Raw genomic sequence first — 13608 nt, 5'->3', positions numbered from 1 at the left:
TGACATACAAACCAAGAAAGAAAGAAGGATAAATAAGAGAAACCTGCAACTGCCTTATTCCAATAAGTACTTTGCTTGTCTCTTGTGACCAGTGAGCCAAGTGTAAACTTATGTGCTTTGTCAGAATGTAGAAAAAGCATGCATGCTAGAATAAAAACAGGCTCTGAAGCCTTCTGGAAATGGAGCGTGTTGCTTTGCATTGTCTCTGTCTCCACCACAGCCGAGTACTGCATCCAGCTCTGGGTCCCCAACTCAGGAAGGACATGGTTCTGTTGGGTCTAGTCCAGAGGAGGGACAAAATGTTGTGAGGCTGGAGCCCTTCTGCTTTGGAGATAGGCTGGGAGAGCTGGGGCTGGTCAGCCTGGAAGAGAGAAGATTCCAGGGACACCTGATTGCTGCCTTTCAGTACCTTAAGGAGGCTTGCAAAACTGATGGGACAGAATTTTTAGTAAGGACTTTTGTGACCTGAGCGAGGGGGATTGGTTTTAATCTAAAAGAGGGTCAATTCAGACTAGACAAAAGAAACCCATTCTTTGCATGTAGGTTTTGAAACCCTGGCACAGGTTGCCCAGAGAGGTGGACATCTGCCCTGCAGACATTCAAGCTCGTGCTCTGAGCAGCCTGACCTAGTTAAAGTTGTCCTTGCTCACTGCAGGGCATGGGACAAGATGGCCTTTAAATGTCCCTTCCAACCCCAGCCATTCCGTGCTCCTGTGCACCATCAAAGCAGTGCTGGATTAGTGCTGGGCTGATTATGCTGACACCTGTATTTTGGTAGTTGTGCCATTTAGCACATGGCCAAGAGAGGATTGATAAGCTGGGCACTGAAGTCTGCAAATAACACACAGTGTGCTCTAGGCGAAACAAGAGAGGAGCATGGCTTCCAGTTCAGATAAATGCCAACATTTTTCTGCCCATTCCATGTTAAGAAATAAGAGGAATGTCCTGAACATTGCTTTGTTGTGTGGGTGTACTATTGGCTGTATCAGTACTTGTGTTCTGTAAACAGGTAAGTTGATTCTTGCCCCATTTTATCACTGGATAAAACCCAAATACTGCATTGCTCCATGTCTACTTTCTTCCAAGTCAAGGCAAATTTTGCTCGTTATTGAGAGGGACATGTTCAGCTGTTCACAAGCAAATTCTTCTTGCCATTCACACAACATTGATTTGCTCTAATCAGACTGCTGCAGCAAAACCCCAAAGTTCTAAAGCCACAACAGAGACCCCTGCCACGCCTGCGTGCTGGCGTGTCCCTCCGTGGGAGCATGGGATCCTACCTCCAGTCTCCTGGCCGGACCCCTCCCCGCCAGTACCAAGACTTGCCACCGCCGTTCTTTAGATAACACGCTGCAGCAGCGGTTCCTGACTCCCGCAGACAGTCTCCCGGGTGTTATGAAGGTGCCGCCCGCATCCGCAAACACCATGCTGGACAGAAATTGGCGTCTCTGTGTCCACGGTGACAGTCCTGCCAGGCTGCATGGAAGGGCGAGTGCCCACACCACCAGCGTGGTCCGCAAGCTTCTCCCTGTGGAGCTGACATCCTGCGTGGGGATTTTTCGCACAGCTCACCACTCTGTCACTGGCGGTGACACTGATCGCAAAGCGTCCGGAAAAGCTCCTAACTGGCGAACTGCCGACGGCGGCCTCAGCTCGCTCGCTCAAAACGGTGCAAATCCCCACGTTGGGCACCACTTGTGGCTCTCGGCGGTCACTTGCGGCTGTCCCCCGTCCCTCCCCGGGACCCCTCCGGCTGGCTTTCCCCTCAGGGGACCGGGGTTTTGCTGTGGTCCCGCTGCACTGGGCTTACCAGGCAGCGGCTGGGTTAGCATGGTCCGAGCGGCAGCGCGCCTAGGTCGCCACAAGGGATCGAGATAAAAGAGATGAAGAGAGGTCAATGGGAAGCAGTCCAGAGAGATTGTATTGCCTGAACGGTTGCAGGGACCAAAGACCCTGGGCTACTGCCCAGATACAGTTTTATATAGCAAAATTAAGAGATAAGGTCTAAACAATAGAGACAGTGTCCAGCCTGGGCACATCAGAACCACCCCAGGGGTCAGGTCCAATGGGAGCTGCTCAGGGGTGGGGAGAAGGGGGTTTACAGAGAAATGCTGAAGTGAAACTTTCCTGAAACAATGGGGCATACATAAATGTATCTTTTCCTCAGTTTCCCATTCCCAAGGGCTTTCTAAAACCCTTCCTCCACACTACCATGCCAGCATGATAGCAACAGCCTGCCTCTCACTAGAATTAATGTTAATGCATTGTGAGGCAAAGTGACAAGTAATTTGTCCTGGTGTCTGGCACTGTAGACAGTTTTGATGTAGCTAACTGATATTTGAAGACAGGTGTTGTCTACCATAATTATAGCATCCTAGGATTGAAGAAACAGTCTTTGAAACAGGATTTTATCCTTTCTTCCTCCTCCTCCTCCTCCCAGGAATTTTAATCTCTGAGGCCTAAGCTCTTCAGCTGCCTCACAAACATTGTTTTAATTCAGACAGGCATCCAGGCACTGAGCCACAAATCAGGACTGCCGCTGTGAAGCTTGAAGCAATGCAGGATTATAGCACTAAACATAATAATCCGTTAGCCAGGTTAAGTCAAGCACTTCCCAAATAACTCTACCAATCCTCAGGGATGTTTTCAAAAGGATTGCTGTAAAACTTAGGAGTGGGTGTTTGAAAAAGGATCACTCCCTTGTAAAAGCTGGGAGCGGAGAGAGAGAGTGTCATGAAAATTAAAAATACAGCTTTCTGAGATCTTTACATTCCTAGAAAAAGAGACTTAGAATTGTTCATGTATGGAACATTAACTAAGAAGTGAATGACAGATTGCCAAAATAATTGCTTGGGGAACAAAGAAAACATAAATAAAAATAAGTTTACATGTAGATAAGAAGCAAACCATCATGCTAAGAGAAAAATCAGACCTGGCAAAACCAAAACCAATAAGGCTTTTTTATTTGTCTTAGTAAAATAACATGACTGAATAGAATCAGAGATCCTCAAGGCCATTGCTAGATACAGGAACTTCCAGGTATTGGGAAAAACTGAAGAAAACTCAAGTGTGCAATTCACAGCGGTAACCGGGAATTTATTAGTCGACTTGTTGGAAAATTTTGGACAGCACACTGGAAAATCATACGGACTGATCAGACCATGTGTGGGCATTTGCAGCAGTGTGAGGGATGTTTCTGGGACCAGCAGCAGAGAAGAAAAGCAGCACACAATTACAGGGACGATCTCTTTGCTGGCTGTAGACTTTATGATGGTCTGTCCCCGTGGGGCTGGGGGAGCTGTCACGGGGCAGGGAGGGCCAGGGCTGGCAGGGGCTGCTCAGGGATGGGTTTGGCCCCTGTCCCTCCAAGCAGCGACGGCCCAAGCAGCTGCGCTGGCCCCGGGCTCTCCTGCCGGCCTGCTGGGCTTTGTTGGGGGGCACAGCCTGTGCCAAGGGGCGGCAAGGTGCCTGCAGGCCCCAGCTCTGGGCAAGCAGAGAACGTCCTGGCCGTATGCACCGTGCTGCCAGCTCAGCAGTGCAGCACAGCGCGGGCTCACGCTCCCCATTGCTCCCACAGATGCAGCCGGCCACACAAGACCTGTTTTCGATGCCCAGAAGGGAATTGGTTTCTGTCAGGGAACACACTGCTGGCTAGAGTTAATGGCAGGCCTGGCTTTTCTACGGCATGCAGGTGATGGGGGACCCCCTGTAAGGCTGGCAGATGACCGGCGTCCGTCATGAGGCACACGAGGTGGCGGGGAGGTGTTGTGGGTGCAGGGTTTTACAGTAGGACATGCGGGGCTTTGGGTCCTGTGTAAGCAGTGCATGTGGCTGGGGTTCCTCATAAGGTTCTTAGGGGATTTGGGATCTCTTCTGTGGCGTACAGGTGACTGGGAAAATCTGTAAGGCTGGCAGGGGCTTGAGTTCCTCGTGATTAATGTGGCCATTTAGTGCTTGGTGTCAAGGCCTGGAGAGGAGCCGAGTCCTTCCGAAGGTGGGCAGGAGGCGGGATTCTTTTGTGAGGCACACAGGACTATTTTGGGGTCTCTGCTTTGGTGTGTATGGATTCCTCCTGAGGCACACAGGGCTATTTTGGGGTGTCTGCTGAGGGGTGCAGGGATCCCTCCTGAGGCACAAAGGAGTATCGATAGTCTCTGCTATGTGATGCAGGGATCCCTCATGAGGTGTGCACCGGGGTTAAACTCGAGGGGATTTTTCCGTTTTCTCAGCACAGCAAAGGGCACTCTCGGTCCAGCTGGTGCAAAGTTGGCAGGAGCTTCCTGCAAAGCCTTGAGCCCGGCCTGGGGCCAGGCGGGCGGGCAGAGCCCACCCTTGGGGGCCAGGCAGGGCCCCTGGAGCCGCCGCGCCCTTGTCGGGGCAGCTCTGGCTCCGGTGGGGAAGGGTCGCGGCCCCGGGGTGCCATGGGGCTACTCGGCAACGCCGGAGGCACAACAAGGGCCTCGCTACGCCCTGACCCTGTGCTGCAGCCCAAAACCTTTACAGCCACAGCCGTTCCCTGGGGCACAGGAGGCACCCGGAGCTACAACTCAGGCCGTGCCTTCCCGCACTGAGGAAGGAGCTCCCTGCATTGCCCAGTTCCCTAAAGCACCTGGGGACCCAGCACAGCATGAAAACGCTTCTGGACTGCGCTCCCGCCTTCACTGCGATCGAGATACGGCTTGCCTGAAAGTGCTGGCAGGTAACAGTGTGAAGATCATGGTGCATGCTGGAGGCAACTTCTCCATGTCCCTTTCCTAACAGAACAGTCATGGATTATAATTCTGGCCAAGAGCAGCCCCAGGGGCACAGGGCAGAGGCACAGCAAGGTGGGCAGGAGAAAGAGCGGGGACGAGATTGCCCCTGAAAGGCAGAGGCGCTCTGGGCCCGCTCCTGGCCAGGGAGCTGCCCAGAGCCGTCCCCTGCTCGCCGGGGCCTCGAGGGGCAGCTGTGCAGCTGGGCCAAGGTGTGCCAGCCGCTCCAGCCGTGCTGGGGAGCCTTGCCAGCTCTGGGCCCTGCTGTGCAGGAGGGTCCCTGTGTGCCACTGGCAGCTGGGGCCTCAGCCACTGCTCTCTCCACAGCAGCGCCTCTGCAGCTTCACAAGGTCCATCAAAACCTTCTTGCATGGAGATCTGGACCCGTCATCTTCCATATTCCAGCATGTCTCCATTGTCCCTGCCACGGCCGCATTTTTATTGCTGAGGGTGTTAGCGTTCATGAACACACATAATCATGGGTTATGATTATATGATGGTGCTTTTATTGAGAGCTTTGGCAATCAGTGGTACAGACCCAAATCTGACTCCAACATGGCTTTTGAGCTGAACGTAATTTATACTCTTTCGTTATATCACTTATATATTAATTATGAAACTTATATTGTTCTATTTTATACATTGACATGAGTTTCACGTGATCTTTCTTAGGTCCCTGACCACAGTTTCTCATGATTATTCTTATGATTAAACAGTAATTACATTTAATTACTAAGTAATCATCATATCTAACGATTATATCATTTATCATGTACTAGCTACACAGGTGCAGTTCTAGCAAGGTATGAAGTCTTCCTGTACTTAGGGTATTTATTTTCTTTTCAGGGCCTACTAAGCTTAATTTTCCTTTTAACCCTAAATCCCCATGATTTAAAACCCTTTTACTATCAGGGATATGCTACCACCACCCAGAACAGGACCCTCTGTCCCCAAAGGCGCTGGCCCTGTTGTCCAACCATGACAAGAGGTGCAGCCCTCCTGCCAGGCTAGGGCCTGGCTCCAGCCACATCTTTGGGCTTTAGCTCAGGTGTCTGTGCACTGCCACCTGCACTGGCTGCTCTTGGCATGACTGGGGTGGGCAGGCAGCAGCCACACGTGGGGCTCCTGAGAAAAGTGACCCCATTTTGTCTTCGTTTTTCTTTTTTACACATTAGAAATTTTTGTTGGAAAAAATCCTCAAATATTTCTTCCCTTTTCACACAAAAGCTCAGTATATTTCAAAGTAGATTTAGAATTCAGATCAATTCGGAACCCTTTTAAACTTCTAGAGTAAAAACTAAAATTGCATTTAATTGGTAATCTTTACTCTAAGAAGAACTAATTCATCACAAGACACCCAGCATACTGGAGAGGCTCTTTTCCCACTGAAGATTTGTACCTCGTGACATCTAACTTAAAACCTTTTCCCAGACATTTTCCAGGATTTTTGAAAAGCTCACCTCTTAGTCTTCAGAGATAAACTTTGAGCACAGTGGGAATCTCCTCCTATGCAGGAGGGTGCCTGTGTGCCAGCTGCAGCTGGGGCCTCAGCCTCCTCCTCTCTCAAGAGGTGTCCCTCTGCAGCTTCACAGGAACGGCCAAACAACTCAGTCTGGGGCCCCTGTGCCAGACATTTCCCATCTCCATGTCCATGTGTGAAGGCCCTCTGACAGCTGCTTTACCAGCTTGCTGTCTGCAGATGCTGCCACCACCCAAACAAGGTCCTCTCCCCCTGAAGGAGCTTCTGCAAATGTTTTGCATCTCCAAGGGTCAAGTAAAAGCCATTATTGGTGCTTGCCCACTTCTACACCTCCTGTTTCTACGGGAGCTGTTAGCCCTCAAGGACTGCAAAATTTGCAACTATGGCAAACCATAGATAGTACCAAATACCCATCTTTTGGAAAGTTCAAAACTATTAATGCATCTGTTGATGCTTTTTCAAGTGCAGTTTTTGCTTCTGCACACACAGGGGAAACAGCCAGTCATGCTTGCCCACATTTTCTTCAATCTTTTGCTTCATCAGATGTACCCCAATGTTGGAACTCAAAATGTCTCTCAGACATTTTTAGAGGTTCCAGGCCTTGGTCAGAAGCATTTTAGACCCTGGCAGGCAGCTGGAAACAGCTGTGATTTTGAGTTTGAGCCATGGAATGAGTTACCAACTTTAGAAGTAGAACAAGCAGTCACAAAAAGGTTAGATAATATGGTAAAAGTAGTTACAAAACAGAGGGGAAATTTTTTTAGAATTGTACAGGGGGGTTTTAATACTTAGACAAGGGAGTTTGTACATGGGGGTCAGAAGTTCTAAGATGAAGGAAAGTGGGCTGATCCTGTTCTTCCTCCTTCTTTTTCCTTACCTCCATGTTCTTGGTAATGTTAGCAGTCACAGATTGGTTTAGAGTAGAAAAGCACTTTGTAATATAAGTAGTAGGTATTGGGGGAAAACTATAAACATGTAATACGTAATATATCATATAAAAGATAGCAACAGCCCTGGGTGAGGAGAGAGAAGAAGAAGACAGCAGACAGAGAGGATGTCAGGGTGTGTGTGTGCCTCTGCCTGGGCCGCTGACCAAGCAGCCGCAGCCCAAGAAGACAATCTTTTAGGTAACTAACAATAAACTGCCTTGAGACCAAACAGCAAGAGCCTACGCAGATTTCTTTGGAATCATGGGTTTGAAGAGAAATTTCACCACCACATGGGACCCCAGGGCAAGGCTGGGGTTCTCACACCCCAAGAAGTAAAAACTGACAATGGCCCCACATAGACAGCTCAGAAATTGGCCACATTTTTGATGGATTAGGGTGTTCACCACACTTTTAGAATTCCCTATTCCCCCACAAGTCAGGCAATCATTAAAAAGACACACCACACTCTAAAACGCATTCTAGATCAAGAGAAGGAGGAAGTGGTCCAAGCAAAACTTCAGATGAGGTTTGAGCGAAGCTTTATATGCCTTCCATTTTTTGAATCACTCATTTGCAGAACCTAATTCTCCAATTTTTGGGCACTTTTCAAATAGCACACAGGCAAAATTGAAGAAAATCCTCCAGTTTTAATCAGAAACTCTGAGACAGGACTGATTGAAGGACCATTTCTACTAGTAACCTGGGGCAAAGGGTATGCCTGTGTTTCTACAGGTGCCGGACCTAAGTGGGTCCAAGCAAGAAACGTGAAACCATATCACACACAAGAGTGCACCGCCAATTCCACAAGCAGGGAAATGAGCACACAGACGTGAGCTGCACAGAGACTATGGTTCATGCCAGACATTCCCTGTTCAAGCCACAAAAACTACAAATCTTGAGTCTTATGTTGATGTTTGGACTGTGGAAATTGTTAATATCATAGAGCTTTTCTGGCAAGAGCATGTTGCCCATCGTGCTAAAAAGAATCCTAAGATATCCAAATTTGTAAAAATTGAATGTTAGAGGGACAGTTTAGTGCCTTATAGTTAGCCAGTGCCTAAACAGATGCTAAAAGATTTTCTTGAGAACTATATGAGAAAGCTTTTACCAAAAAGCAGCTGAACAAGAACATAGAGTTTGATCAAATTATATACTGGCGCTTACTCGTTTTACTTACTTAGTTTTACAGTGCAGATATGTCTGTAGATCAACTAAAATGAATGTTTAGGTTGCTTTAGCCAAGTCAGCAGGCTCAGACACCACATTTGACCAATTTGAAGCCAGACAAACCCTTTGCGACCTGTTCACTCAGTGTACCAATACCAGTTAAGAGTGGCCAATACCTAATTGTAACAAATATTAATGTGAAGCTACCAACAAGACAAATCACATCATCAATTAATATCATTAGGCCCCTGATCTTCTTAAAGCACCTTCTGAACCTCAAGAATTAGAAATTTTTGGTTCTTTAGCAACAGAGTGTCGTGCTGAGTTTCAGTACCAGGGAGATCCACAATAAAATGTTACGCGTCATCATCCTGTATACAGCAACTCCAGTTTGTGGTGCAATTGTACTACCCCAGTGGCCTCTAAGGGTGAAATTGCTGGCCTAGATGAATCCCCACAGCAACTGCCTAAAAGATATCAGCTCATTTACAGAAATAGAGCCTAACAGGGCATTCCCTCAAAAATTAAAAGTAGCCCATGTAGCCATGTAGCATCAGACAGCTCACTGAAATAGCACCTACCTAATGTTAAAAAACCTATCAAGAGAAAACATAGGGAAAAAAACAGATTTACCCATCCTTATAAAGAAAACTGTAATAACAATTTCAATCTCTGGGGCCCTGCAAAACAAATTACAGCAGCTTTATTTCTACCTCAAATTACCTCAAGCAAAGCATTAAAACAATTATACCAATTAGGGTGTTAGCTGAGTAAAAAGGTCAATATTACTTCCATTACAATTAGTGACATAATGACAGACATTAGTGCTGTCAAACATTCAACCTTACAAAACAGAACTACCATCAATTTTCTTTTACTAGCATATAGACGGTTGTGAAGATTTTGAAAGACTGTGTTACATAAACTTATCTGACCATTCAGTGTCCATCCACCAACAACTTCAAAACCTGAGAGATCTGACAAATCCAATTAAAGCAAATGATAGATCCTGTAGGGTTGCCTGCTGAACTGGCGACATCTCCACCCCAGGCCCAACAAACAGCTCCCCCAGCGGACCAGACGCCCATGCCTGGAAGTTGAAATTCTTCTTCACCAGCAAAAGACGGGAGCGCACTCCGTATGGTAATCCAGCTGGGTTTATTGTAGGGTAAGGTTGAGGGTCCAGAGGGGTATGAGGAAGGCAGGGAGGCTGGGAGGCCGGTAGGTGAAGCAGGCGAGGAAACAACCACAGTCGAAGGGAACCAGCAACGGAGAGCAGGCAGAAAAGAAAGTGTCCCCCCAGGGGGTGGGTTCAGGGTATGTAAACTGGGGGAAGGTAGGAGGGGACAGGGTACAATGAACCAATGGGGATAGGGGGTAGAAGGAGGAGTTGAGGTGGGGTGACACACAATCAACCAATAGCAGAACAGCAGGGGAGTGACTACAACGTGTGAGCCACTGGAAGAAATGGGGACAGAACATTCTGGAGTGTGGGAGTGAGCCCTGGGAGACAGGCAGTCAACCATTTACATGCAGGACCTTGGGAAATTGGCTGAGGACACCCATAAGATGTGCAGTGGGTTTGGGTGTCCCCAAAAGCATGCAGCTACCGTGATGGCTTGTGTTGCAATATTTTTCTAAGCTATGGCATCAAGTCCTTCACTTTTTAAATACAGACCAAAGGTCAGGAGAGCACACAACACGGTCTCGGTGTCTGTGGCAGGGCTGCTACTGCCTGTAATAGTGGGAATCACCAACATGAGTTGAACTTTGGACTTGACATTGCTGTTGCATGTAGAACCATGAAATGTCTTATTTGTCCAATGCCAAATAATGCAATTCTTGTGAAAAAAACTATATTGCACAGAGATGACTGCAGGGACATAGTCTCCTCACTGGAAGGGCAGCTCTTGAGATCCATTCTCACAAAATCCAGCCCAGCCATGAGGTCACAGCAGGCTCTGGGGTCACAGCAGGCTGAGGTCACAGCAGGCTCTGAGGTCACAGAGGTCCCAGAGCCCCGTGGTTCCAGAGCACCACCACGCCCGAGCAGGCAGTCCTTGAGCACAACTGCTGCGGCAGCAGCGGCGGTGGCAGCAGTGGTGCTGAGATTGGGACAGCGGTGTCAGGAGAGTGGTGGCAGCGAGAGCGGCAGGACTGGCACAGGGCAAGGCACCATGGCCCTTGCTCTGCACCCCCTCCTCCTGCTGCTCCTGGCCGTGGCCCTGCCTGCCAGGGATGCCAGGGCTGCTCCACTGGAAGTGCGGGGAGCAGGTGAGCCGGCAGCCTGGCTGCCCTTTCCCGGGACAGCGCTCCCTGCTCCCTGGGAAATGCCGGGGATGGTTTTCCCATGGGCTTTAGGGAGGGTTTCCTCTGTGGGAGGGAGAGAGCCCCCGTGGGTCCTGGGCAGCCCCTCTTTCCACTCCAGGGATGTTACACAGGGCAAGGAAAGAGTGTGGAGAATGACCAGGAAACAGCCCAGAGATACCCAGGCCTCTGTGCATCTTTGGTCTTGCCCATTGCCACCTGGCTTCCACAGCCTTATTGATCCCCTTGAAGTGCCCAGTTCCCTGAGGCCGAAGGGGATCCCAGCACAATGGAAATGGGTCTGGTCTCTGCTTCCCTCTAGATTTGGATCGTGACTTGAATTATTTGCAAGTGCTAGTGAATGACACTTTAAATATCTTGGAGAATGCTGGAGGCAAGTTCTGCATTTCCCTTTTTCCTGACAGAATAATCACTATCAGTGTGGCAAGGCGTTACTCATCTTCCATTTTTATTAAGGTTAAGTCAAGGTTGAAGGATTCTGAAAACCTTGCACTGCTCCCTTTCCGGAGCCCTGAGTGATCCCACAGGATCACTGTCAGTGGGAGGAAGGAGCATTTAACAGTCCATCTTCCTCCCATGTCCAGTGCCAGAGTGTCCTTCCCTGTGCTCTGTGCAGCCGCAGAGAAGAGCAGAGAGGGAAGGGGCCGGGCCCAGGGCTGTGCCCCGGGGCTGAGCCTTGGGTGCAGCCTGAGGATCTCCTACAGTGTCACAGGAGCTGTTCTGTCCTGCCTTTCTTTGCAGCTGAACCTGTTGGTGAAGGTGGTGCAGCTTCCCAACCCATCCCCATCACTGAGCCTCTGGGAGATGCTGAGGGTAGGTCAAGGCCTTTCCCCCTGCGAGAGCTGCCAGCTCAGAGCCCAAAGCTCGGCCAGGGGGGCATCGCTGCAGGTGCCAGCACAGAACCATGCACGTGTGTGCCCTGGCCCTGGGCCATCCCCTCACCGCTCCTGCGGCTCAGTGCTGCCCGTGCAGATCTGCAGAGATGGCAGAAGCTTCTGTGGCTGTTGGGTTACAGGTGTGGCTGCAGGGAGGACTTCTCCAGCTCCTTTGCTGGTTACTGCTCGCAAGCCCGGCTCCCACCGCAGGGGTGAGTAACGTGTCCCTGCTGGCCCCACAGGCTGGGAACTGGTTTTGTGGGATCCGTTCCTGGGAAGTGGCATTGTTTTGCTCTAAGGTCCTCCAAAAGGAAAGGACAAGGCTACAGGGCACAAGAAACCCCATGAGCCATCTGAAAACATGAGGCAAATGCTGAAGGAAATGGAGCAGGCAAGACAAGGTGGGTGTATCTCCTCAGCCTTCCCCTGGGACTCAGCAGCCGGGGCCTTTCCCTGCACATCTGGACAGGCCGTGCCCGGCACAGCGGGAAGGGATCCATGGCAGCCTCGCTGCCCCGCTGCTGCTCTCACGGCTGCAGGGCTGTTTCCCAGCCTGGCCTGGCTGCAGCTTCTCCCCAGCCTCTGCAGGAAGGCATTTGGCACAGGCTGGCAGGGAGCCCCAGCTGCACCACGGGTCTGAGCTCCTCTGCAATTTCTCCAGGCACATCCTGTGGGATGGCAGCTTGGAAAAGGGAGGGCCCTGGACTACCCAAATAGTTTATATGAGTTCCTGATCCATAGAAAAGATTTTCACAAGCACTGCCTCCTGAACATGCGCCCTCCCATCTGTGTAATGGTTCCATGTGATCCAGTTGTGCTATTTCCGTGCTCCAGAGGACCAAAAAGCTGTGCTGAAGGCTGAGTTTCCCAGAGGAAGCAGTGGCTCGTTGGCAGCCTCTGCTGCAGGAAGGGAGGCGCTGCCAGGCACAGTCACAGGAGGAAATTGCTGTGCCTCTGGGCCTGAGCCCTGCTGAGCCTTGAGCTGCCCTCTCTGCTGCTTGGCAGTGCGGGCACAGCCGGACAAGGCCGGCACAGCCCAGAGGAATTGTTATGCTCAGGGCACTCGGGTACTGAGCAGTCCTGCTGGGGTCCCTCTGTGGGAGACATGTCCCAAAACCTGGGAGCGACTGCACAGGGTGCCCGTGGTGGGGAAAGGGCAGAAGGGGGAGAGCAAGGCTCCAGGGTGTCCTGCGAGGGCCTGGCTATGTGCCCTTGGGCTGGGGTGTTTGTCCCAGGGGAAAGAGGGATGGAGAGATAGAAGATGGTAGGAAGGAAGTGAGAAAGGGCAGGAGGGACAGAGGGCAAGAGGGAAAGTTGTGGCACTGCCTGCTGCAGTTTTCCCCTGTGCTTGAACAAGAATTTCAGGTGTGGAAGTGAGAGAGCCCCTAGGGCCCTAGGATTTCCAGCCTCCCCTCCAGGGATGTGGCACAGGGCAGAGATAGAATGTGGAGGGTGACCAGGAGCCACAGGAGCCACAGCCCAGAGCTCCTCCGGCCCCTGTGCACCTTTGGCCGTGTCCATTCACATCTGGCTCCCATGGCCTTACCCAGCCGCCTTGCAGTGCCCATTTCTCAGAGGCAGAAGGGGATCCCAGCACACCATGGAAAATGTTCTCATCTGTGCTCTGATCTAGATGAGGTTGCTGGGAAGGCTTCTCCACTAGATTGGCTGCATAAAGTCTTGAAGCCATTAGAGCCTCCTGCAGGTATGTTCTCACTGTCCCACCAAGGAATAATTGCTGACAACCTGGCAGGAACCATGTGACAGAAGCTTCTGTGGCTGTTGAGTTACAGGTGTGGCTGCAGAGAGGATTTTTCCTGCTCCTTTGTTGATTCCTACGCACAAGGCCGGCTCCCATCACAGGGGTGAGTAGTGTGTCCCTGCTGACCCCATGGGCTGAGCTACAGTTTTGTGGGATCCACTCCTTGGAAATGGAACTACTTCCTGTTAAGGTCCTCCGAGAGGGAAGAACAAAGGCACAGGAAAGAAAAAACCCCATGAGGCAAACAACATCCTGAAACCAATGGAGCTGCAGAAAGGGCATGGTGAGAGCATTTCCCTCCCCCTTCCCCTGGGAC

Source organism: Lonchura striata, chromosome 12, assembly GCF_046129695.1.
Source record: "Lonchura striata isolate bLonStr1 chromosome 12, bLonStr1.mat, whole genome shotgun sequence".
Classification (NCBI taxonomy): Eukaryota; Metazoa; Chordata; class Aves; order Passeriformes; family Estrildidae; genus Lonchura; species Lonchura striata.
Note: the sequence above shows the minus strand (reverse complement) of the source record.